Raw genomic sequence first — 25,496 nt, 5'->3', positions numbered from 1 at the left:
AATACCACAATCGAAAGCTTGGATCTTAGAGAGATAGAACTATCTGGTAGGAAATTCACTTGGGCTAATTCGCTAACTAACCCGACCTTTGAGAAGCTGGATCGTGTTCTCGCTAGTGTCGAATGGGAACAAAAGTTCCCTCTTGTAACTGTCCAGGCGTTGTCGCGCAGAATTTCGGATCACACTCCATTGCTAGTTGACTCTGGTGATCCATCTCATGTGGGGAATAAGAATATATTCTCTTTTGAGCTCTCGTGGTTTGATACAGAAGGGTTCCTTGACTTGGTGGCTAGAGAATGGGCTAAAGATTCAGGAGGAAAGTCTCCTATCGAGAGATGGCAGAATAAGATTAGGCATCTGCGAAGATTCCTGCGTGGATGGGCTAAACATACACATGGGATTTATAAGGCTGAGAAGGAAAAACTCCTTTTACTTATTCAGTCCCTAGACTTAAAAGCCGAATCCAGTATTTTAGATGCCAGGGAGTTGGAAACTAAGGTAGAGGTGGAATTAAGATTAAGAGATCTCCTTCGGGAGGAGGAATTGAAGTGGGCATTGAGGGCTAAGGTTCGCAAGATCGTCCAAGGGGATGACAACACTCAATTCTTTCACATGATTGCCAATGGCAAGCACCGCAAGAAGAGGATATTTCAGCTTGAGCAGGATGAGGGGACGATTGTAGGTCAAGAAAATCTGAAAGTCTATATTACGAATTACTATAGGCAGCTGTTTGGGCCGCCGGAAGATAACTGTGTGTCCCTAGATGAGTCCAGGGTTGAGGATGTACCTCAACTTGCATCGGACGAGAATGGAGTCTTGACTGCCCCTTTTACGGACAAAGAGGTGTTTGAGGCTATTTCACAAATGAAGAACAATAAGGCTCCCGGGCCGGATGGCTTCCCGGCAGAGTTTTATAAAAATGCTGGCACATCATCAAAGGGGATTTACTCCCAATGTTCCATGATCTTTTCTCTGGACAACTTCAGTTGTTTCAACTTAATTTTGGAACGATTACTTTACTCCCCAAGAAGACAGAGGTTGTTCGTATAGAGCAGTTCCGACCCATCTGTCTTCTTAATGTAAGTTTCAAAATTTTCACCAAGGTCGGGACTAATAGGCTTACGCAGATCGCGCACTCTGTGGTGCAGCCGTCCCAAACTGCTTTCATGCCAGAAAGAAATATCCTGGAAGGGGTTGTCGTTTTGCATGAAACACTCCATGAAATCCACTCAAAAAAACTAGATGGAGTAGTTTTCAAAGTGGACTTTGAAAAGGCATACGACAAGGTCAAATGGTCATTCCTACAACAGGCTTTGCGTATGAAAGGTTTTGATCAGGCCTGGAGACACCAGGTCGACTCCTTTACGCAAAAAGGGAGTGTTGGAATTAAAGTGAATGATGACATAGGACACTATTTCCAAACACACAAAGGACTGAGGCAAGGGGATCCGATGTCTCCTATCCTCTTCAACATAGTGGCTGATATGTTGGCAATTCTTATAGGAAGGGCCAAGGATGCAAGTCAGGTAGGAGGCCTCGTCCCGCACTTAGTAGATGGAGGTGTATCCATTCTACAATATGGCGATGATACCATCATTTTCATGGAGCACGACTTGGCTAAAGCCCGTAACATGAAGCTCGTGTTATGCTTGTTCGAACAATTGTCTGTATTAAAGATTAACTTCCCCAAGAGCAAGTTGTTTTGTTTTGGAAGAGCTAATGATGAACAAGATGCGTACAAGCAATTGTTCAGATGTGAATTAGGGGCTCTACCTTTCACGTATTTAGGTATACCAATTCACCATCGTAAGCTAACCAACAGAGAATGGAAGTGTATTGAGGATCGCTTTGAGAATAAATTGAGTTGCTGGAAAGGCAAGCTGATGTCATACGGAGGACGATTAATTCTAGTTAATTCGGTCCTCACGAGTATGCCCATGTTTCTTCTCTCGTTCTTCGAGGTTCCGATGGGAGTCCGGAAGAGGCTAGATTTCTATCGATCATGATTCTTTTGGCAGAGTGATGATGTTAAGCGAAAATACAGACTTGCTAAATGGGATATCATCTATAGGCCGAAAAACCAAGGGGGTCTTGGTATTGAGAATCTGGAAGTGAAGAACAGATGTCTCCTTAGCAAGTGGTTGTTTAAGCTTTCTGTCGGGATGGAGGCCACTTGGGAATTGCATATATGTTGGATATCGAGTATGAGGACCCTGATATGTTTCAGGATTTTGAGGAGATACATCATATGGATACTTCTGAGGGGGTGATGCTCCGGGGAACCAGGATGGTAATGCACCCAATGATGGTGACAAGGCCACAGGGCCTGCGGATTCGTCTAAGGCAGGAGAGTCTGCTCAGGGGAAATTGCCGACTTCTGTTCCATCTAACATGCTGCAGCTGGGATCCTTGGGAGCTTTTTCAGCACCTACTCATCTTTGTAGTGATCGCGTCGATATGGATGATCCGTCGGAACATTTTCCGCCGGCGATTGCGGGGTCTGACTCTCTGTTGGTCATGGACGGAGTGGGAGCAACCGGTGGGCAGGAGGTCCATGTTATTCCACCTTCATCTCCGTTGCCTAGGATGGAGGTGACGGCTGCTCCGGACGGTTCGGCGGCGGTGGGCGGGCAGGAGGTCCGGCCCTCATCTGCCGATTCTACAACTGCTTCTGGGGGACCCAAGGCAAACTCGGCGGCTAGGGGCCACCTAGTGGCTCTGGCGGGCCTGGGAGGGGCGTGCGGGCAGGAGGCCTGCGCACCACCTTCTCCTTCCCTGGCGATGCGTCCCCCGACATCTTCTACGGTGCCATCACTGGCGATGGCTGCCCTGGTGGGAGGGTCGCCTGGTGTGGGCGGCCAGGGGACTTCCGCTGTTTCGCCGCGCCAACCTACTCTTGCGGCATCGCCCGTCTCAGCTTTCACAGGTGCTGGTGTTGCGCCTGTGCTTGGTGGGGATCTTGTGGTGTCTCCGGGATCCGGACACCGGCCAAGGCCGCGAGAGGCCTCGAGGATTCCTGGTGATCTTTCGGCCGATCCAGGTCAGTTAAGTTCTGTTGGGGGCCGGGCAGGCGGTCTTACCCCCAACAGGGCCACGAGAGAGGAGTGTTAGGGAACGTAGTAATTTTAAAAAAATCCTACGCACACGCAAGATCATGGTGATGCATAGCAACGAGAGGGGAGAGTGTTGTCCATGTACCCTCGTAGACCGAAAGCGGAAGCGCTAGCACAACGCGGTTGATGTAGTCGTACGTCTTCACGGCCCGACCGATCAAGCACCGAAACTACGGCACCTCCGAGTTCTAGCACACGTTCAGCTCGATGACGATCCCCGGACTCCGATCCAGCAGAATGTTGAGGAAGAGTTCCGTCAGCACGACGGCGTGGTGACGATCTTGATGTTCTACTGTCGCAGGGCTTCGCCTAAGCACCACTACAATATTATCGAGGACTATGGTGGAGGGGGGCACCGCACACGGCTAAGAGATCAATGATCAACTGTTGTGTCTATGGGGTGCTCCTGCCCCCGTATATAAAGGAGTAAGGGAGGGAGGCGGCCGACCTAGGAGGAGGGCGCGCCAAGGGGGGAGTCCTACTCCCACCGGGAGTAGGACTCCTCCTTCCCTTGTTGGAGTAGGAGAGAAGGAAAGAGGGGGAGAGGAACAAGGAAAAGTGGGCTGCACCCCTTGTCCAATTCGGACCAGAGGGGGGGCGCGCGCCTCCTTCCTTTTGGCCTTTCTCCTCTATTCCCGTATGGCCCAATAAGGCCCATATACTCCCCGACGAATTCCCGTAACTCTCTAGTACTTCGAAATATACCCGAATCACTCGGAACCTTTCCAATGTCCGAATATAGTCGTCCAATATATCGATCTTTACGTCTCGACCATTTCGAGACTCCTCGTCATGTCCCCGATCTCATCCGAGACTCCAAACTCCTTCGGTACATCAAAACTCATAAACTGTCATCGAAACCTTAAGCGTGCGGACCCTACGGGTTCGAGAACAATGTAGACATGACCGAGACACGTCTCCGGTCAATAACCAATAGTGGAACCTGGATGCTCATATTGGCTCCCACATATTCTACGAAGATCTTTATCGGTCAGACCACATAACAACATACATTGTTCCCTTTGTCATCGGTATGTTACTTGCCCGAGATTCGATCGTCGGTATCTCAATACCTAGTTCAATCTCGTTACCGGCAAGTCTCTTTACTTGTTCCGTAATACATCATCCTGCAACTAACTCATTAGTTGCAATGCTTGCAAGGCTTAAGTGATGTGCATTACCGAGAGGGCCCAGAGATACCTCTCCGACAATCGGAGTAACAAATCCTAATCTCGAAATACGCCAACCCAACAAGTACCTTCGGAGACACCTGTAGAGTACCTTTATAATCACCCAGTTACGTTGTGACGTTTGGTAGCACACAAAGTGTTCCTCCGGTAAACGGGAGTTGCATAATCTCATAGTCATAGGAACATGTATAAGTCATGAATAAAGCAATAGCAACAAACTAAACGGTCAAGTGCTATGCTAACGGAATGGGTCAAGTCAATCACATCATTCTCCTAATGATGTGATCCCGTTAATCAAATGACAACTCATGTCTATGGTTAGGAAACATAACCATCTTTGATCAACGAGCTAGTCAAGTAGAGGCATACTAGTGACACTCTGTTTGTCTATGTATTCACACATGTATTATGTTTCCGGTTAATACAATTCTAGCATGAATAATAAACATTTATCATGATATAAGGAAATAAATAATAACTTTATTATTGCCTCTAGGCCATATTTCCTTCAGTCTCCCACTTGCACTAGAGTCAATAATCTAGTTCACATCGCCATGTGATTTAATACCAATAGTTCACATCACCATGTGATTAACACCCATAGTTCACATCAACATGTGACCAACACCCAAAGGGTTTACTAGAGTCAATAATCTAGTTCACATCGCTATGTGATTAACACCCAAAGAGTACTAAGGTGTGATCATGTTTTGCTTGTGAGAGAAGTTTAGTCAACGGGTCTGCTACATTCAGATCCGTAAGCATTTTGCAAATTTCTATGTCAACAATGCTCTGCACGGAGCTACTCTAGCTAATTGCTCCCACTTTCAATATGTATCCAGATTGAGATTTAGAGTCATCTGGATCAGTGTCAAAATTTGCATCGACGTAACCCTTTACGACGAACCTTTTTGTCACCTCCATAATCGAGAAACATATCCTTATTCCACTAAGGACAATTTTGACCGCTGTCTAGTGATCTACACCTAGATCACTATTGTACTCCCTTGCCAAACTCAGGGCAGGGTATACAATAGGTCTGGTACACATCATGGCATACTTTATAGAACCTATGGCTGAGGCATAGGGAATGACTTTCATTTTCTCTCTATCTTCTGCCGTGGTCGGGTTTTGAGTCTTACTCAACTTCACACCTTGTAACACAGGCAATAACTCCTTTGACTGTTCCATTTTGAACTACTTCAAAATCTTGTCAAGGTATGTACTCATTGAAAAACTTATCAAGTGTCTTGATCTATCTCTATAGATCTTGATGCTCAATATGTAAGCAGCTTCACCGAGGTCTTTCTTTGAAAAACTCCTTTCAAATATTCCTTTATGCTTTGCAGAATAATTCTACATTATCTCCGATCAACAATGTGTCATTCACATATACTTATCAGAAATGTTGAAGTGCTCCCACTCACTTTCTTGTAAATAAAGGCTTCATCGCAAGTCTGTATAAAACTATATGCTTTGATCAACTTATCAAAGCGTATATTCCAACTTCGAGATGCTTGCACCAGTCCATAGATGGATCGCTGGAGCTTGCATATTTTGTTAGTACCTTTAGGATTGACAAAACCTTCTGGTTGCATCATATACAACTCTTCTTTAATAAATCCATTAAGGAATGCAATTTTGTTTATCCATTTGCCAGATTTCATAAAATGCGGCAATTGCTAACATGATTCGGACAGACTTAAGCATAGATACGAGTGAGAAACTCTCATCGTAGTCAACACCTTGAACTTGTCGAAAACCTTTTTGCGACAATTCTAGCTTTGTAGATAGTAACACAAATATCAGCGTCCGTCTTCCTCTTGAAGTTCCATTTAATCTCAATGGCTCGCCGATCATTGGGCAAGTCAATCAAAGTCCATACTTTGTTCTCATAAATGGATCTCATCTCAGATTTCATGGCCTCAAGCCATTTCGCGGAATCTGGGCTCATCATCGCTTCCTCATAGTTCGTAGGCTCATCATGGTCAAGTAACATGACCTCTAGAACAGGATTACCGTACCACTCTGGTGCGAATCTCACTCTGGTTTACCTAAGAGGTTTCGGTAGTAACTTGATATGAAGTTACATGATCATCATCATTAGCTTCCTCACTAATTGGTGTAGTAGTCACAGGAACATATTTCTATGATGAACTACTTTCCAATAAGGGAGCAGGTACAGTTACCTCATCAAGTTCTACTTTCCTCCCACTCACTTCTTTCGAGAGAAACTCCTTCTCTAGAAAGGATCCATTCTCAGCAATGAATATCTTGCCTTCGGATCTGTGATAGAAGGTGTACCCAACATTTTCTTTTGGGTATCCTATGAAGACGCACTTCTCTGATTTGGGTTTGAGATTATCAGGTTGAAACTTTTTCACATAAGCAATGCAACCTCAAACTTTAAGAAACGACATCTTAGGTTTCTTGCCAAACCATAGTTCATACGGTGTCGTCTCAACGGATTTAGATGGTTCCCTATTTAACGTGAATGTAGCTGTCTCTAATGCATAACCCCAAAACGATAGCGGTAAATCAGTATGAGACGTCATAGATCGCACCATATCTAATAAAGTACGGTTACGACGTTCAGACACACCATTACACTGTGGTGTTCCAGGTGGCGTGAGTAGTGAAACTATTTCACAATGTTTTAACTGAAGGCCAAACTCATAACTCAAATATTTTCCTTCTGCGATCATATCGTAGAAACTTTTATTTTTGTTATGATGATTCTCCACTTCACTCTGAAATTCTTCGAACTTTTCAAATGTTTCAGATTTCTGTTTTATCAAGTAGATATACTCATATCTGCTCAAATCATCTGTGAAGATCAGAAAATAATGATACCTGCCGCGAGCCTCAATATTCATCGGACCACATACATCAGTATGTATGATTTCCAACAAATCTGTTGCTTGCTCCATTGTTCCGGAGAATGGAGTCTTAGTCATCTTGCCCATGAGGCATGGTTCGCAAGCATCAATTGATTCATAATCAAGTGATTCCAAAAGCCCATCAGCAAGGATTTTCTCCTTGCGTTTTACACCAATATTACCTAAACGGCAGTGCCACAAATAAGTTGCACTATCATTATTAACTTTGCATCTTTTGGTTTCAATATTATGAATATGTGTATCACTACGATCGAGATCCAACGAAGCATTTTCATTGGGTGTGTAACCATATAAGGTTTTATTCATGTAAACAGAACAACAATTTATTCTCTTACTTAAATGAATAACCGTATTGTTGACACCTGATTTTGGCAAGATATAGATTGCAATGAAGATGGTCTCGAGTAAACGGGTTTTCAGCATGAAAAGATTCACGTCGCCGAGTGGAACAACTTTGATGTTTCGGTTATATTCATTCGACCTTATCTTACGGACCGAAACTATACTCCGAGTGTCATAATTCAATGTTTCGAGTGGTTTTTGGCCAATCACGTCTTCAAGATGACCTCGGATGAAGGAGCACTCTTAAGGAATTGTCTTCATCTCGTCGAGCCAATCAATTTTGATATATAAATCATCTCAATCCGAGTTCATATGCAAAAGTTAGAGGCAATACACTGCAGACCGGATCTCAACGGAAATATGGCGCGAGGTGCCAGACACTTGTCTGATAGGTTGCGCGAGTAATTCGGCCATCAAGACGGCCTTGAATCGAAAAACCTTCAACACGAAAAAGTTTTGTCTCGTCGAGACGATCGTTTTTCATATAAAATTTGTCTCAATCCGAGGTCGTATGCAACCTGGAGAGGCAAATCAAGATCAGGTTGTGTTTTCAGTCGGGAAATCTGAGTGAAAGGTTTACCATCCGAGTGAAAACCTACCGATCGAGTAAAATGTCGAGTGAAAACCTTATCGATCGAGTAAAAGATTGGCTTCCGAGTGAAAATATAGCAAGCCGAGTGAAATTATCATCCGAATGAAGTTATTCCGAGTGAAAAGATTACCATCGGAATGAAAACTTGACGTTCGAATAAGATATTGCCTTCCGAGCGAAATATAGTCATCCGAGTGAAAGATTGTCTTCTGAGTGAAATTATAGTCATCCGAGTGAAAGACTCTAACATCCGAGTGAAAAGGTCCAGTCGGACGAAAAACTCTAATATCCGAGTGGATGAGCTCGGATCCGAGTGAAACTGAAGATGTGCATGAAAGGTAATCCAGATGACCCCGGATGGAAAAGTGATCAACACGGAAGTTGTGCGCATCATCAAAACGGTGAACTTTGGTTTTGGAGTCATTATCATATGAGATAGTATACGACCTGTAAGTTCACTACGAGACTCGGACAATCCAGTCCGTTACATTACCGAATCCGACTGGATATTAAAGATGGCTTCATAGAGTATTCAAGGTGGTCTTATTTGGAGAAGTGTTCAACATAAGGATTGTTCGTCTCATGGAGGCGCACAAGTTTCATATTTGGGCCGTCTTGATCGGAGGTCATATGCAAGCTCGGCGTCCCGTGCAAGGAGGAAGACAGAAGTTGGGCCAGATTCAGACTGAATCCGAGTTGGAATAGAACTAGGACTCTAGGACGTGAATTGATGTAATTTTTTTGTAAGGAAAGCCTAGATGAATCCTTTGCTTGTACGGGAAGTCCAGCCGCCTCTTATATATGTTGGGGATGATGGCCGATTGAACAACACCAATCGAACAAACACATCTACTACTTTTTCGTGTTCATCTACTTTTTATCTCTCCCTTGTATCTTTCTTCTCGTTCTTCGCTAGTTCTTCATGCTGGAGGGCTGTGAATCCACGAGGCTCTAGGGGCGGGCGAATCGACCTGGAGCAGCCCATAGCCGCCGCGAGCCCTGACGGGGTCCCTCCCGGGCAAGCGGAGCTTCGGGTCTACAAAAGCATCTGCCGGTTGTCTTGCGTATCGCGCTGCCGGTCGGATCTCTTTCGACGCGAGCTGTGGTGCATCACCCCCGGCGTCGAGGGTACACGGTGATGTGTTCGTGTGTGAATACACTTTTTGGCGACTCCGTTGGGGAAGAAGCTTTGAACAGTCTCCAGCCTGTTCTTGCTACAAGGAGAGCGTCATCGAGCGGCTGCAATCTACAACGGTAACATGTATCATCAATCTCCTTACGTAGATGCAAATAGCCATTATGTTGATGTTGCTAGATCTTTCAATGGACATGTCGTGTCGGCTAGCCCTAACGAGCAAAGGCCGACTAGTTATTCCGTTGGAGAAACTTGGAATTTACATAATCGCGACATGCAACTTATGAATCTGAACTTTCGTGCATCGGCAACATCTTTCAATATTCCGGTGAACAACACGATTTGTTCGAGTGATCAATATATGACACCTCATGTGCAGGAGGGCATCTCACAGTTTTATCCATCGGCAGCCAACTTGCAATATGCGGGTTTATCCCCAAACATGCCGATGAATGAGGCAATCGGCCATGCTTCCATTAGCTATTTGACTGGTTATCCTCAGTCATCATATAATACACCTCATGATATTAATTGTTCAGCATCATATGCAACTAAAAGTATTCATGACTCGGCTCACTTGTATGGCCGAGTGAATGGAGATTCTACAGGAGTGTATGTGTCTAATATTGCAGGAGATGAGGTGACTTTGGCTGCGTTAAAAAGCTTAGCGCAAAATGAGAATATTACCGCTCTTTGCCTTGAGCAACATGATAAAGGTTTGGTTCCTGATTATGAGGCAATAAAATCTAGGGTTTTGAAAGAAGATGAAGTGTTACCGATTGATCAAATTGGCATGAGAAAATATTCAACAACAGTGCACATGTCTTCACCTATCATTGCAGCATGTTATACACCCCCTATACAATCGCAAAATTTCGGCAACATCAATTCATTGCCGAAAGATCATAAAAGTATTTGGGGGCAAGCTGATCCAAGCAGGGCTGAGTTTAAAGAAAAACATGTGGCCCAAGTGGACAAGATCAAGCCAAAGCTCACAGGGAATAGCGTCAACGAATTTACTATGCCAACTCTTGAGGAATTACCAGCAAAATATCGGCATGCTTATGAAGCACTCAAGAAGAAACGTGGAGTGGAATATTTGCAAGAATACGTCAAGTGCCTTCCTCCATGTAGCAACCATGTTGGCTCCTTTGCAATTTTGGGGCAAGATAAAAAAGAAGCTTTGCAAGAAAATCGTCAAGAAAGGGTTCACTCGGCTAATACAGTTGATTCGGTTGAAACTGAGTCAAATATGACTAAGTCGTCTACAGCTAAGTTGAACAGTTCCTTTAGTGACAAGACAATGGTGGATTCAATTGAAACCAAATTGACCACTGAGACGTTTAAGGCCGAGTGCGTTGCATCGAGCCAGCCGAGTGCATCGTGTCAGCCGAGTGCATCATTCCAGACGAGTGCATCACTGGTTAAAGCCGCTAGAGCCGAGTGCATCAAGCCAGTTATTGTTGCGTGTACCAAAATAGAAGATGCAAGCTTCACCGAGAAAAAGAACGGTAAACGCAACAAATTGGCCGTGCTCGATTTTTCTGGATGTGAGGGAGCTTACATGCTGCCCTATGAGTTCCGTGCCAAATAAATTGATGAGCATCAAGAGCAAAGTTATATGGCCAAACAAAGTTTGACTAGTGACGAAGACCAAGAACCAGAGCGTGCAGCTGAACGAAGTATAGCTGACGAAGAGCGGCCGAGTGGAATCCATTCGGGTAATCCGAGTGAAATCTACTCGGGAAATCCAAGTCAAATCTATTCAGATAATCCGAGTGATGAGGCACGAGATCCAGAAAAAGAGGAAGATGCATTCGAGAATTATTCAGAAGTGGAGCAAGGTATTGTTCCAGTGGTGCAACCATCTTCTCGTTCCAACGACTTCACAAAGGTACACCTAGCCGAGAGTTTACTTAGTTTTCGATTCGGTCAAAATCATATTGTTGATGCACCCGTTAGTAAGATTCTAATTAATTTTGAAAGACCAGTCAAGATGAGTAATCTGTTTGTTTCGAATTATCTTGTTACTAATCATGCTGATCAACACATGGCACCATTCATAGAGGCTAATAGTGACAACTTATCGCAACCAAAGTTGTTCCCGTCATGCCGACTGAACTTTATATTCATATGGGCAACTTTGTTTGTTTCATGCCTGGCTAACATTTGGTCTCAGATGAGACGTATATTCTGTAATTTTTTGGTTGCAGGAATATAAAGCCAGGTTCAAAGTTCTCCAGGATAACCGATTCAAGAGCATCGGGAAAGGAGGACGAAAATCAATGCATAGACGAGTCGGATGAAGTTAAACTGACACCGCTCGGTTGTTTTGTATCGAAGCCGGTATCACAATATCGGTTAATGGACCAGGAGTGTACGTCCAGTGCAGTCATAGTGGATCACATCATCGGTACATCGCTGACTAATCCTATTATTATAATTGATCACGACGTCGAGCCGTCAAGACAAGAGCCAACGCAATGTTCGTTCAAGCAAAATGTCAAAGATTGCAACATGATCCATGAAGTCAAGCAATCGGACAAGATAGGACGATTGGAATTTGTTGAGGCACGATCATTTGGACAGTCGGATCATTTTGACGGCCATCAAATGTTGACTCGACTATCTTCAGCTGATTTATCTAAAAGTGGACATGTACACGTCAGTGATGATGGGGTCAATTCTTCGAGCAAGGATATTGTTAAGAAGTGCATCAAGAACAATCTTGAAGACGGAAATTCCATCAAAGCTACAATGGTAACATCTAGCACTAGGGGGCAACAAGAGAATTCAAAGACCGGTGCACGCACAACCAAAGAAAGCAAATGCCATGGTAAGCACAAAAGCAAAAGGCCGAAAGTCACTTTCGCGCAGTTATTAGAAAAGTACCAAAAGATAAGTGAGGCAAAGAGTGCTTATCGGCCGAGTGAAGCAAAAGCATCAAAGTCACCCCCAAGGCATAAATCTGAAGACTTGGATTGGCAAAGGAAGACGTTGAGCAAGCAGACTTCATATCCTGCTTTTGGGCCGCCAATGCCAATGTCGTGGATGCCTCCCTACGCTCATGTAAATCCATATCCATCATGGGGCAGGTATGATACAAGGGCAAATTATCCATCTTATTTTAGATCATCTCGCCAACATTATGCAGCTCCAAAAAGATTAACATTTGATGAACAATCACACGTCAACGACCGTTTCAATCATAAGGAATCGGTCCGGAGCTCAAGGAACAAGAAAGAGGTGGTCAAGTAAGTGTACCAGGTCAAGAAAGATGGTCGTAAGTGTGCTACTTCAGATTTGTTCTCAAATAACAAAGAGCCAGTTAAAGTATTGACATTGGCTACAAAAGGCAACGAGGCAAGTCAATCAAGTGCCAAATCTGAAGGGAAGAAGTTGAGAGTGCAAAAGGCCAAAAAAAGAGTTGGCATTGGTTGAAACAGAATCACAGCCAAGGTGCCCACTCGGCTTAGCACATTGGAAAGAGAAGGAATTACAAAGACTTAGTGCACATGAGTTGAGAAAGAAGAACATGACATGGGTTCCCAAGAGGAGCAGTGAAAATAGAAATGATGTCCGACCTTCTATTGCAACAAGTGTTAAAAAAAGAACGAAAAGGATGGCCGCAAGAGTGCAATTTCAGATCCGACTCCAAATGACAAAAAGCCAGCCGAGCCTATGTTGGCTGCTAAGGACAAGAAAGTGAAGCAAGTAAATTTCAAGGATCCAATAGCCAGGAAGAATTTGCCAGTGCATAAACCAAAGTCCTAGCCGGGACGCCCACTCGGCTTACCATATTCCCAACAGAAGAAGCTAAAACGGCTTAGGGCCAAAGAGCTGGAGAAGAAGAACATGGCCTGGGTTCCTAAGGGAAATCCTCGAGTCAAGAGCGGCATCACATCTCCTGTTGCGAAGCCAGCAGAAATAAGGGAGTACAAGTGTAAAGCCCATAGGCGAGGATGACAATTTTCATATAGGAGACTCCAGGAGGCGTCTCATCCATATTCTTCAATGTACCATCAAAATCAACGCTATGGAATTTATCCTCAGCTGAAACATCTGACTTATTTCGGCTATTCACACTTTGGTGGACGGACTCCCGAGCACTTTTGAGATAAGAACGCATGGCCGATATTTGCATATCGCCCTCAGAATTCATTGTGTTGACAAACCCGGCATCTGGCTAACGGTGTTCACCATGGTTGATTTCCTACTCCTATAGCCGATGCTCATTGTTTGCCAATACTGGCGAGGCAGACTTAATTATTGAGTTGACCACAAATCAAGGGTCTAGTGCATAAAAGAGCCCCGACTCCAAATATGATTTATTTGTAGGATCCAAGTCAGGAGACAGACGTTGTTCGACGAAGGCTTGATGGTGTACTTTGATAACGAGTTGAGTCGCCGAACAGTTGACGGTATTCCTTTGAGGAGCATGGTCATAATCGTTCGGCAACTGTCTTCGTTGAAGGGTTCTAATATTCCCAGGGAATGCCTGGACAAATGCAAGGTCCGGATTGACATAAGAAACTTACGTGGAAGCCTTTGTGACATCCAATTGTTGTTTTTAGACAACTATTATCCAAGAGGCTCTACCGAAGAAGCAACAAACATGAGCATATGGATGATTAAAATTATCATACTCAACATGCACAGCCGATGGAGTGTTGACATCGTGCTTAAACATTACCCTAAGCAAGGTATTTTCTGGCACGCAAGCTCTGCCAGAAAACAGGGGGGCATGTGTTGACACCTGATTTTGGCAAGATATAGATTGCAATGAAGATGGTCTCGAGTAAAAGGGTTTTCAGCATGAAAAGATTCACGCCGCCGAGTGGAACAACTTTGATGTTTCGGTTATATTCATTCGACCTTATCTTACGGACCGAAACTATACTCCGAGTGTCATAATTCAATGTTTCAAGTGGTTTTTGGCCAATCACGTCTTCAAGATGACCTCGGATGAAGGAGCACTCTTAAGGAATTGTCTTCATCTCGTCGAGCCAATCGATTTTGATATATAAATCATCTCAATCCGAGTTCATATGCAAAAGTTAGAGGCAATACACTGCAGACCGAACCTCAATGGAAATATGGCGCGAGGTGCCAGACACTTGTCTGATAGGTTGCGCGAGTAATTCGGCCATCAAGACGGTCTTGAATCGAAAAACCTTCAACACGAAAAAGTTTTGTCTCGTCGAGCCGATCGTTTTTCATATAAAATTTGTCTCAATCCGAGGTCGTATGCAACCTGGAGAGGCAAATCGAGATCAGGCTGTGTTTTCAGTCGGGAAATCCGAGTGAAAAGTTTACCATCCGAGTGAAAACCTACCGATCGAGTAAAATGTCGAGTGAAAAACTTATCGATCGAGTAAAAGATTGGCTTCCGAGTGAAAATATAGCAAGCTGAGTGAAATTATCATCCGAGTGAAGTTATTCCGAGTGAAAAGATTACCATCGGAATGAAAACTTGACGTTCGAATAAGATATTGCCTTCCGAGCGAAATATAGTCATCCGAGTGAAAGATTGTCTTCCGAGTGAAATTATAGTCATCCGAGTGAAAGATTGTCTTCCGAGTGAAAGACTCTAACATCTGAGTGAAAAGGTCCAGTCGGACGAAAAACTCTAATATCCGAGTGGATGAGCTCGGATCCGAGTGAAACTGAAGATGTGCTCGAAAGGTAATCCAGATGACCTCGGATGGAAAAGTGATCAACACGGAAGTTGTGCGCATCGTCAAAACGGTGAACTTTGGTTTTGGAGTCGTTATCATATGAGATAGTATACGGCCTGTAAGTTCACTACGAGACTCGGACAATCCAGTTCGTTACATGACCGAATCCGACTGGATATTAAAGATGGCTTCATAGAGTATTCAGGATGGTCTTATTTGGAAAAGTGTTCAACATAAGGATTGTTCGTCTCGTCGAGGCGCACAAGTTTTATATTTGGGACGTCTTGATTGGAGGTCATATGCAAGCTCGGCGGCCCGTGCAAGGAGGAAGACAGAAGATGGGCCAGATTCAGACTGAATCCGAGTTGGAATAGAACTAGGACTGTAGGACGTGAATTGATGTAATTTTTTTTGTAAGGAAGGCCTAGATGAATCCTTTGCTTGTACGGGAAGTCCAGCCGCCTCTTATATATGTTGGGGGTGATGGCCGATTGAACAACACCAATCGAACAAACACATCTACTACTTTTTCATGTTCATCTACTTTTTATATCTCCCTTGTATCTTTCTTCTCGTTCTTCGCTAGTTCTTCATGTTGGAGGGCTGTGAATCCACGAGGCTCTAGGGTCGAGCGAATCGACCTGGAGTAGCCCATAGCCGCCGCGAGCCCTGACGGGGTCCCTCCCGGGCAAGCGGGGCTTCGGGTCTACAAAAGCATCTGCCGGCTATCTTGCGTATCGCGCTGCCGGTCGGATCTCCTTCGACGCGAGCTGCGGTGCATCACCCCCGGCGTCGAGGGTACACGGTGACGTGTTCGTGTGTGAACAGTATTGCAATAAACATGATCAAATCATATTCATGCTCAACGCAAACACCAAATGACACTTATTTAGGTTCAACACTAATCCCGAAAGTATAGGGAGTGCGCGATGATGATCATATCAATCTTGGAACCACTTCCAACACACATCGTCACTTCACCCTTAACTAGTCTCTGTTCATTCTGCAACTCCCGTTTTGAGTTACTACTCTTAGCAACTGAACCAGTATCAAATACCGAGGGGATCTACAAACACTAGTAAAATACACATCAATAATATGTATATCAAATATACCTTTGTTCACTTTGCCATCCTTCTTATCCGCCAAATACTTGGGGTAGTTCCGCTTCCAATGACCAGTCCCTTTGCAGTAGAAGCACTCAGTTTCAGGCTTTGGTCCAGACTTGGGTTTTGCACTTGAGCAGCAACTTGCTTGCCGTTCTTCTTGAAGTTCCCCTTTCTTCCCTTTGTCCCTTTACTTGAAACTAGTGGTTTTGTTTACCATCAACACTTGATGCTTTTCTTGATTTCTACCTTCGTCGATTTAAGCATCGCGAAGAGCTTGGGAATCATTTCCGTTATCCCTTGCATATTATAGTTCATCACGAAGTTCTACTAACTTGGTGATGGTTACTAGAGAATTCTGCCAATCACTATTTTATCTGGAAGATTAAGGCCCCCTTTGTTTGGGCTATAGATTCTTTAGAATCTCTATGGCAGTGATTCCTGAGAATCAGCTGCAGCTGCGGATTCCCGAGAATCAGAAGCGGGCCGTTTGTTTACGTAATGTTGAACAGCTGCAGGAACCGGGAGGATTGTGAAATGTTCGTATCTCCCCTGAATACTAGAGCTTCAAGCATAGGAGGTGAACCTTCACAGGGAAGATACTGCTCAAGGCTGGCGCAGGTCGGTACGGGTGGCGCGAGCCCGTGAAGGTGCTTGTCGAAGGTCATGGGCGGGCGCTGGCGGAGCTCATGGGAGGCGGTTAATGGTGGTTGAGTGTGGCGCGGAGGATGGTGACTAGGGGTGGGGCAGAGGATGTTCGCCGGAGGTCAGGGATGGGGCGAGGCGCTGGGATCCGCTACTTGGGCACCGACGGTGGCGGCGCAGGTGCAGCCGTCGGAGCCTGGCCGCCTCTCGCTGTGTTGGTTCGAGTGGAGAAGAAAGGGGATCGGGGGGATGACGAGAGAAGGGAAGGGGCATGTTCTGTTTCCTCCGGTGGCATTTGCTCTGTAATAACAGTCAGAGCATTGGGCTGACTTGAAAACGGGCTTGGGAAGCTCGGGAATCAGCGATTTCGCAGCTTTCGATTTTGGGCTCGCTCGTAGTACATTTCCAAAATCGATTCTAGGAACCCCGTTCGGAAGCTGAGTGTTTGTTTAGGATTCAGCTGCTGGAAGGGTCAGAATCTGGGAATCGGAAGCTGCAGCCCAAACAAAGGCCACCTAACTCCCACTTGATTCAAGCGATTGTAGTACCCAGACAATATGAGCACATGCTCACTGCTTGAGCTATTCTCCTCCATCTTTTAGCTATAGAACTTGTTGGAGACTTCATATCTCCCAACTCGGGTATTTGCTTGAAATATTAACTTCAACTCCTGGAACATCTCATATGTTCCATGATGTTAAAAACGCCTTTGAAGTCCCGATTCTAAGCCGTTAAGCATGGTGCACTAAACTATCAAGTAGTCATCATATTGAGCTAGCCAAACGTTCAGAATGTCTGCATCTTCTCCTGCAATAGGTCTGTCACCTAGCGGTGCATCAAGGACATAATTCTTCTGTGCAGCAATGAGGATAATCCTCAGATCATGGATCCAATCCGCATCATTGCTACTAACATTTTTCAACTTAGTTTTCTCTAGGAACATATAAAAATTAAATGGGGAGCAACATCGCGAGCTATTGATCTACAACATAGATATGCTAATACTACCAGGACTAAGTTCATGATAAATTAAAGTTCAATTAATCATATTACTTAAGAACTCCCACTTAGATAGACATCCCTCTAATCATCTAAGTGATCACGTGATCCAAATCAACTAAACCATAACCGATCATCACGTGAAATGGAATAGCTTTCAATGGTGAACATCATTATGTTGATCATATCTACTATATGATTCACGCTCGACCTTTTGGTCTTAGTGTTCCGAGGCCATATCTGCATATGCTAGGCTCGTCAAGTTTAACCTGAGTATTCTGCGTGTGCAAAACTGGCTTGCACCCGTTGTAGATGGAGGTAGAGCTTATCACACCCGATCATCACGTGGTGTCTGGGCACGATGAACTTTGGCAACGGTGCATACTCAGGGAGAACACTTTTATCTTGAAATTTAGTGAGAGATCATCTTATAATGCTACTGTCAAACAAAGCAAGATAAGATGCATAAAAGATAAACATCACATGCAATCAATATAAGTGATATGATATGGCCATCATCATCTTGTGCTTGTGATCTCCATCTACGAAGCACCGTCATGATCACCATCGTCACCGGCGCGACACCTTGATCACCATCGTAGCATCGTTGTCGTCTCGCCAATCTTATGCTTCCACGACTATCGCTACCGCTTAGTGATAAAGTAAAGCATTACAGCGCAATTGCATTGCATACAATAAAGCGACAACCATATGGCTCCTGTCAGTTGCCGATAACTCGGTTAGAAAACATGATCATCTCATACAATAAAATTTAGCATCATGTCTTGACCATATCACATCACAACATGCCCTGCAAAAACAAGTTAGACGTCCTCTACTTTGTTGTTGCAAGTTTTACGTGGCTGCTACAGGCTGAGCAAGAACCGTTCTTACCTACACATCAAAACCACAATGATAGTTTGTCAAGTTGGTGCTGTTTTAACATTCGCAAGGACCGGGCGTAGCCACACTCGGTTCAACTAAAGTTGGAGAAACTGACACCCGCCAGCCACCTGTGTGCAAAGCACGTCTGTAGAACCAGTCTCGCGTAAGTGTACGCGTAATGTCGGTCCGGGCCGCTTCATCCAACAATACCGCCGAACCAAAGTGTGACATGCTGGTAAGCAGTATGACTTATATCGCCCACAACTCACTTGTGTTCTACTCGTGCACAGCATCAACGCATAAAACCTAGGCTCTGATACCACTGTTGGGGAACGTAGTAATTTCAAAAAATTCCTACGTACACGCAAGATCATGGTGGTGCATAGCAACGAGAGGGAAGAGTGTTGTCCACGTACCCTCATAGACCGAGAGCGGAAGCGTTATGACAACGCGGTTGATGTAGTCGTACGTCTTCACGACCCGACCGATCAAGCACCGAAACTACGACGCCTCCGAGTTCTAGCACACGTTCAGCTCGATGACAATCCCCGGACTCTGATCCAGCAAAGTGTCGGGGAAGAGTTCCGTCAGCACGACGGCGTGATGACGATCTTGATGTTCTACCGTTGCAGGGCTTCGCCTAAGCACCGCTACAATATTATTGAGGATTATGGTGGAGGGGGGCACCGCACACGGCTAAGAGAACGATCACGAAGATCAACTTGTGTGTCTAGAGGTGCCCCCTGCCCCCGTATATAAAGGAGCAAGGGGGAGGCCGGCCGGCCCTTGGGGCGCGCCAAGGAGGGGGGAGTCCTCCTCCTAGTAGGAGTAGGACTCCCCTTTCCTAGTCCAACTAGGAAGAGAGAGGGGGGAAGAAAAGAGAGGGAGAGGGAGAGGGAAAGAGGGGCCGCACCCCCCTCCCCTAGTCCAATTCGGACTCCTCATGGGAGGGGGTGCGCCATCTCCTAGGCTGCTGCCCTCTCTCTCCCCTCATGCCCACAAAGGCCCAATACTTCCCCGGGGGGTTCCGGTAACCCTTCCGGTACTCCGGTTTTCTCCGAAATCACCCGATACACTTCCGGTGTTCGAATATAGCCGTCCAATATATCGATCTTTATGTCTCGACCATTTCGAGACTCCTCTTCATGTCCGTGATCACATCCGGGACTCCGAACAACCTTCGGTACATCAAAATATATAAACTTATAATGAAACTGTCATCGTAACGTTAAGCGTGCGGACCCTAAGGGTTCGAGAACAATGTAGACATGACCGAGACATGTCTCCGGTCAATAACCAATAGCGGAACCTGGATGCTCATATTGGCTCCTACATATTCTACGAAGATCTTTATCGGTCAGACCGCGTAACAACATATGTTGTTTCCTTTGTCATCGGTATGTTACTTGCCCGAGATTCGATCGTCGGTATCTCAATACCTAGTTCAATCTAGTTACCAGCAAGTCTCTTTACTCGTTCCGTAATACATCATCTCACAACTAACTCATTAGTTGCATTGCTTGCAAGGCTTAAGTGATGTGCATTACCGAGAGGGCCCAGAGATACCTCTCCGATAATCGGAGTGACAAATCCTAATCTCGAAATACGCCAACCCAACATGTACCTTTGGAGACACCTGTAGAGCACCTTTATAATCACCCAGTTACGTTGTGACGTTTGGTAGCACACAAAGTGTTCCTCCGGCAAACGGGAGTTGCATAATCTCATAGTCACAGGAACATGTATAAGTCATGAAGAAAGCAATAGCAACATACTAAACGATCGGGTGCTAAGCTAATGGAATGGGTCATGTCAATCACATCATTCTCCTAATGATGTGATCCCGTTAATCAAATGTCAACACATGTCTATGGTTAGGAAACATAACCATCTTCGATTAACGAGCTAGTCAAGTAGAGGCATACTAGTGACGTTTAGTTTCTCTATGTATTCACACAAGTATTATGTTTCCGGTTAATACAATTCTAGCATGAATAATAAACATTTATCATGATATAAGGAAATAAAGAATAACTTTATTATTGCCTCTAGGGCATATTTCCTTCAGTCTCCCACTTGCACTAGAGTCAATAATCTAGATTACACAGTAATGATTCTAACACCCATGGAGCCTTGGTGCTGATCATGTTTTGCTCGTGGAAGAGGCTTAGTCAACGGGTCTGCTACATTCAGATCCGTATGTATCTTGCAAATCTCTATGTCTCCCACCTGGACTAGATCCCAAATGGAATTGAAGCGTCTCTTGATGTGCTTGGTTCTCTTGTGAAATCTGGATTCCTTTGCCAAGGCAATTGCACTAGTATTGTCACAAAATATTTTCATTGGACCCGATGCACTAGGTATGACACCTAGATCGGATATGAACTCCTTCATCCAGACTCCTTCGTTTGCTGCTTCCGAAGCAGCTATGTACTCCGCTTCACATGTAGATCCCGCCACAACGCTTTGTTTAGAACTGCACCAACTGATAGCTCCACCGTTTAATGTAAATACGTATCCGGTTTGCGATTTAGAATCGTCCGGATCAGTGTCAAAGCTTGCATCAACGTAACCATTTACGATGAGCTCTTTGTCACCTCCATATACGAGAAACATATCCTTAGTCCTTTTTAGGTATTTCAGGATGTTCTTGACCGCTGTCCAGTGATCCATTCCTGGATTACTTTGGTACCTCCCTGCTAGACTTATAGCAAGACACACATCAGGTCTAGTACACAGCATTGCATACATGATAGAGCCTATGGCTGAAGCATAGGGAACACCTTTCATTTTCTCTCTATCTTCTGCAGTGGTCGGGCATTGAGTCTTACTCAACTTCACACCTTGTAACACAGGCAAGAATCCTTTATTTGCTTGATCCATTTTGAACTTCTTCAAAACTTTGTCAAGGTATGTGCTTTGTGAAAGTCCAATTAAGCATCTTGATCTATCTCTATAGATCTTAATGCCCAATATGTAAGCAGCTTCACCAAGGTCTTTCATTGAAAAACTCTTATTCAAGTATCCCTTTATGCTATCCAGAAATTCTATATCATTTTCGATTAGCAATATGTCATCCACATATAATATCAGAAATGCTATAGAGCTCCCACTCACTTTCTTGTAAATACAGGCTTCTCCAAAAGTCTGTACAAAACCAAATGCTTTGATCACACTATCAAAGCGTTTATTCCAACTCCGAGAGGCTTGCACCAGTCCATAAATGGATCGCTGGAGCTTGCACACCTTGTTAGCTCCCTTTGGATCGACAAAACCTTCCGGCTGCATCATATACGACTCTTCTTCCAGAAATCCATTCGCCGGGGTACTGATCCACGGGCACCTATGGGACCGGCGGACCGGGTCCCTTTTGGTTCGGCAGGGGCGGAGGTCGTGCAAAGAGCAAATTGAGGCGATACACGCGAGCGATTTACCCAGGTTCGGGCCGCACGGATGCGTAAAACCCTACTCCTGCTTTGTGGTTTGTATCGATTTCTCGCTCAGGAGCGCGGAGTGCTACAGTACACACCAGCAGCTAGCAAGACCGAGCGTGAGTGTTCGAACCCCCCTCTACGTTGCACACGGGCCTCCTTTTATATGCTCAAGGGGTTACCGACAGGTGGCAACGGAGGTAAAGGGCAAAAAAGGAAAGATGCTGTGGTAGGCACAGCTACCTGCTACAGTGTATCATACCTAACCCTGACGGCAGGGGATAAGGGCCTTAAATGCCCGTCTGTGTCGCCTAAACAGTGCGAAAAGGGACCGCCAGGGACGCCACCGTTCGCCACGATGGCGATCTTGTCAGCGCCGCTTGCCACCGCACGCCGCTGGCTGCACAGCCTCCCGCCACGTACGCCTGGAAGGGCCCCAGAGAGACACGTTGGTGGATGTGCTGGAGCGCGGGCCCAGGGAGGTGGCTTGCCGCGGAAAGCGCCTTGCCGCTGTCGTTGTCTTGTCGCGTCTGGGAGCTTGTCGCTCACCGGGCCTTGCCGGGGCGCGTGGTGCGCTGCGGCAAGTTCCTTGAACTGCCTTGGGTGGTCTTCCCGGCAAGCTCCTCTTGCCGGGGTCTTGGGATGCTTTTGTTAGCCTTCCCGGTAAGCTCCTCTTGCCGGGGTCTTGTCTTCTTAGCTTGTACACTTTGTTCTTGAATGGCTCCAAAGGAACCACGGAGGACCTTGGCGGCCACCCGGCAAGCCTTGCCGCGGGATGCTGCGACTGCCCGTGCACAAGTTCGGGATATTAGGGTACCCCTACTCTAGTACACCGATAGGAGCCCCCGGGCCTGGGCCATAACGGTGCCAAGCGCTGTTGGGCCAGGCCCAAAACAGGGCATGGGCACGCGCGGCCTAGGTTACGCCGTATCTCACTCCGTATCCACCGCGCCCTCCCCGAACGGCATGCGTTGAATGCGGCGTCGTGGGAGAGATCGTGGGGGTTTCTTTATTCGGAAATGCGGAACGTCCGCCCCCTCCCTCTTTATAAGCAGGGGAAACAGGGGCAGTTGGCCCACTCGCCCGTTGCCGTTTCCAATCTCAGGAATCTCCGCCGCTCCCTCGCCTTCCCAAGGCTAAGAGAGAGAGAGCAGCGCTCCGCCCCCCATCGCCACCAGCACCACCAGCGCCGTCAATCTCCTCCACTGCTTCCGCCATGGCTCCGAAAGCCGACAAGGGGAAGGCCGTGAAGTCGACCGAGGCGCAGCGGCTCGCGGCGCTGCGGAAGGAGCGATCCGTCTTCCCCCCCAAGCTTGGCGCGAAGGAGCTGAGGGAGAACTACTACCTGTTCTGGTCGGCGGAGACGCGCGCGCATCCGCGCACAAAGGTACTCCCCGCCGCCGCTTAGAAGAAGGCTCCGAATGGATACCCCTTTTTTGCTCTGTTCTTCTACTGCGGGCTCTGCCCACCTTTCTCTGATTTCTTCTGCGACATCATGAACACCTATGGATTCCACCTCCTTGACTTCACCCCCAATGCCGTCCTGACAATGGCAGTTTTCGCACACCTCTGCGAAAACTTTGTCGGAGTCCTTCCCAACGTAACCCTCTTCCGCCACTTCTTCATACCCCGAGTGGAGAGAGGAGAGCCTCTATCTGGCGGAATCGCCTGGGTCTCAAGGTCCGGCAAGAAGGAAACGTATCTAGAGGGAGAATTCCGTGGCAAGTGGGAGGACTGGAGAGCTGATTGGTGCTGGATTGACGAGGAGAGCCCGCAGCCATTCACCATCCGGCGCCGAACCCCAGTAGTCCGCGGCAGCGATTGGAGTGACGTGGCCCCGGAGGACGACAAGCTGAAGATTGCTGTCACCAGGATCCTGTGCCTGAGGCTTGCCGGGCTTACTGTTGGCGCTGTTGGCGCAGACTCCCTTCGCCGCCGCATCGCCCCCCTGCAGAAACGTGGGAGGCCCACTTGGGAGTTCAAGAACGCGGCAGATATCATGAGGCTGCGGCCGGGCCTCAACTACAACTTCACAGTCCTGGAGCTCAACGCGATGCTGCAGGAACTGTTCAAGTACGACCCCCAACATCCCGAGGTGTTTAGGTTGCCGGGGGGCGTCATGCCGTTGTGCAACAATTCCACGCTCGACCACATCCGTGCAATGATGTCGGAGTGCGACTCGCACGGGATTGTGCCAACTTGGCAGGAGCCTGCAGACGAGGTCGTGCAGCAGTTCTTCGACGACTTTGTGGAAGTGGCAATCCGCCCCGACGAGAAGGACGGCCTCACCCGCGACACCACGGATGCGGAGATGGCGCTTATAAACACTCGGCTGGAGGAGGCAGCGGCAGCCGCAGCCGCGGGCGAGTTTGGGTTCACTATGGAGGAAGCAGATGCAGCGGAGGCGGCAAGCCATGCCGAGCGAGGGGAGCCTGCCGGCAAGAAGGAGCTTGCCGGGCGTGACGCCGAGCCGAGCGAGCCCGCCAAGGGCACAAGCGACTTGTTGGAAATCAACTCCTCTTCTACCTCGTCTTCAGACAGCCCACCGCGAGCAGAGCCTCCATCCCCACCAAGAAGGCGTCTCCGCAAGGTCGGTGACGTGGCGGAGCGGCAAGCGGGTCAACAGTCGCCGCGCCGTGTGACACGCTCCACCGCGGCAAACACCGTTGCCGCGGGAGCGCCTCATACTGCGACGGCAACTGGAGCGGAGTCTAGCCGGACCACCGCTTCAGTTCCTACCGCTGCTCACGCCGCGCCGACAGCCGGAGCGGGGTCGTCTCAGACCGCCGCCACTGCTCCCGCCAAGCGGCCAAGGGAAGCTTCTCCTCTGCCTCCTCCCGCCGGGCTTCGACTTCTCCGCGTTAAGCTCCGACGAGGAAGAAGAAGAAGAGTAAGCTTCTCTTGCTGTACTTGTAGTTCTTCAATTCTTGCTGTTGATGTTGTTTCTCACTTGCTTTTCTTCTGAACTTGTTCCTCTTTAGGACTCTGGCCCAGAGAACGGCAAAGAGAGCCAAGGTCCCGGTGATCGTCATCGAGGACGAGCCTACTGCGACAGCAGGTGGCGCGCCCGAGACAATCTTGCTGGACCCGGCGACTTTCGTCCAGGGCAGCCCCCAGCGTAAGTGTGATTTACTCTCTGCTGCGAGGCGCGCTTGGGTACTTGTCTTTGCTGATATCTGCTTGTTGACTTGTGTAGGAGCCGAGCAGCCCCACCAGGAGCCAAGGGAGAATTCCCCGACAAGGGAGAACTCTCCGGCAAGGGAGGGCTTCCCGGTAAGGGAGAAGTCTCCGGCAAGGGAGGGTTCTCCGGCAAGGGACAGCACCAGCGGCCCCCCGACGGCGGAGACCACTACTGCAGAGCCCGGTGCAGGTACTCCTCTTGCTTCAAAACTTCCCTTGGGTTCTTCTTCTTTTGATCTTCTTAAGTTTTTGCTGGATTTTGCTTGACTCTTCTCTCCTTGCCGGCTGTCAGACCCATCT

This window comes from Triticum urartu, chromosome 1A, assembly GCF_056163025.1.
Source record: "Triticum urartu cultivar PI428250 chromosome 1A, HENAU_Tu73, whole genome shotgun sequence".
Lineage (NCBI taxonomy): Eukaryota > Viridiplantae > Streptophyta > Magnoliopsida > Poales > Poaceae > Triticum > Triticum urartu.
The sequence above is the reverse complement of the archived record's forward strand: the minus strand, read 5'-3'. Positions refer to the sequence as shown.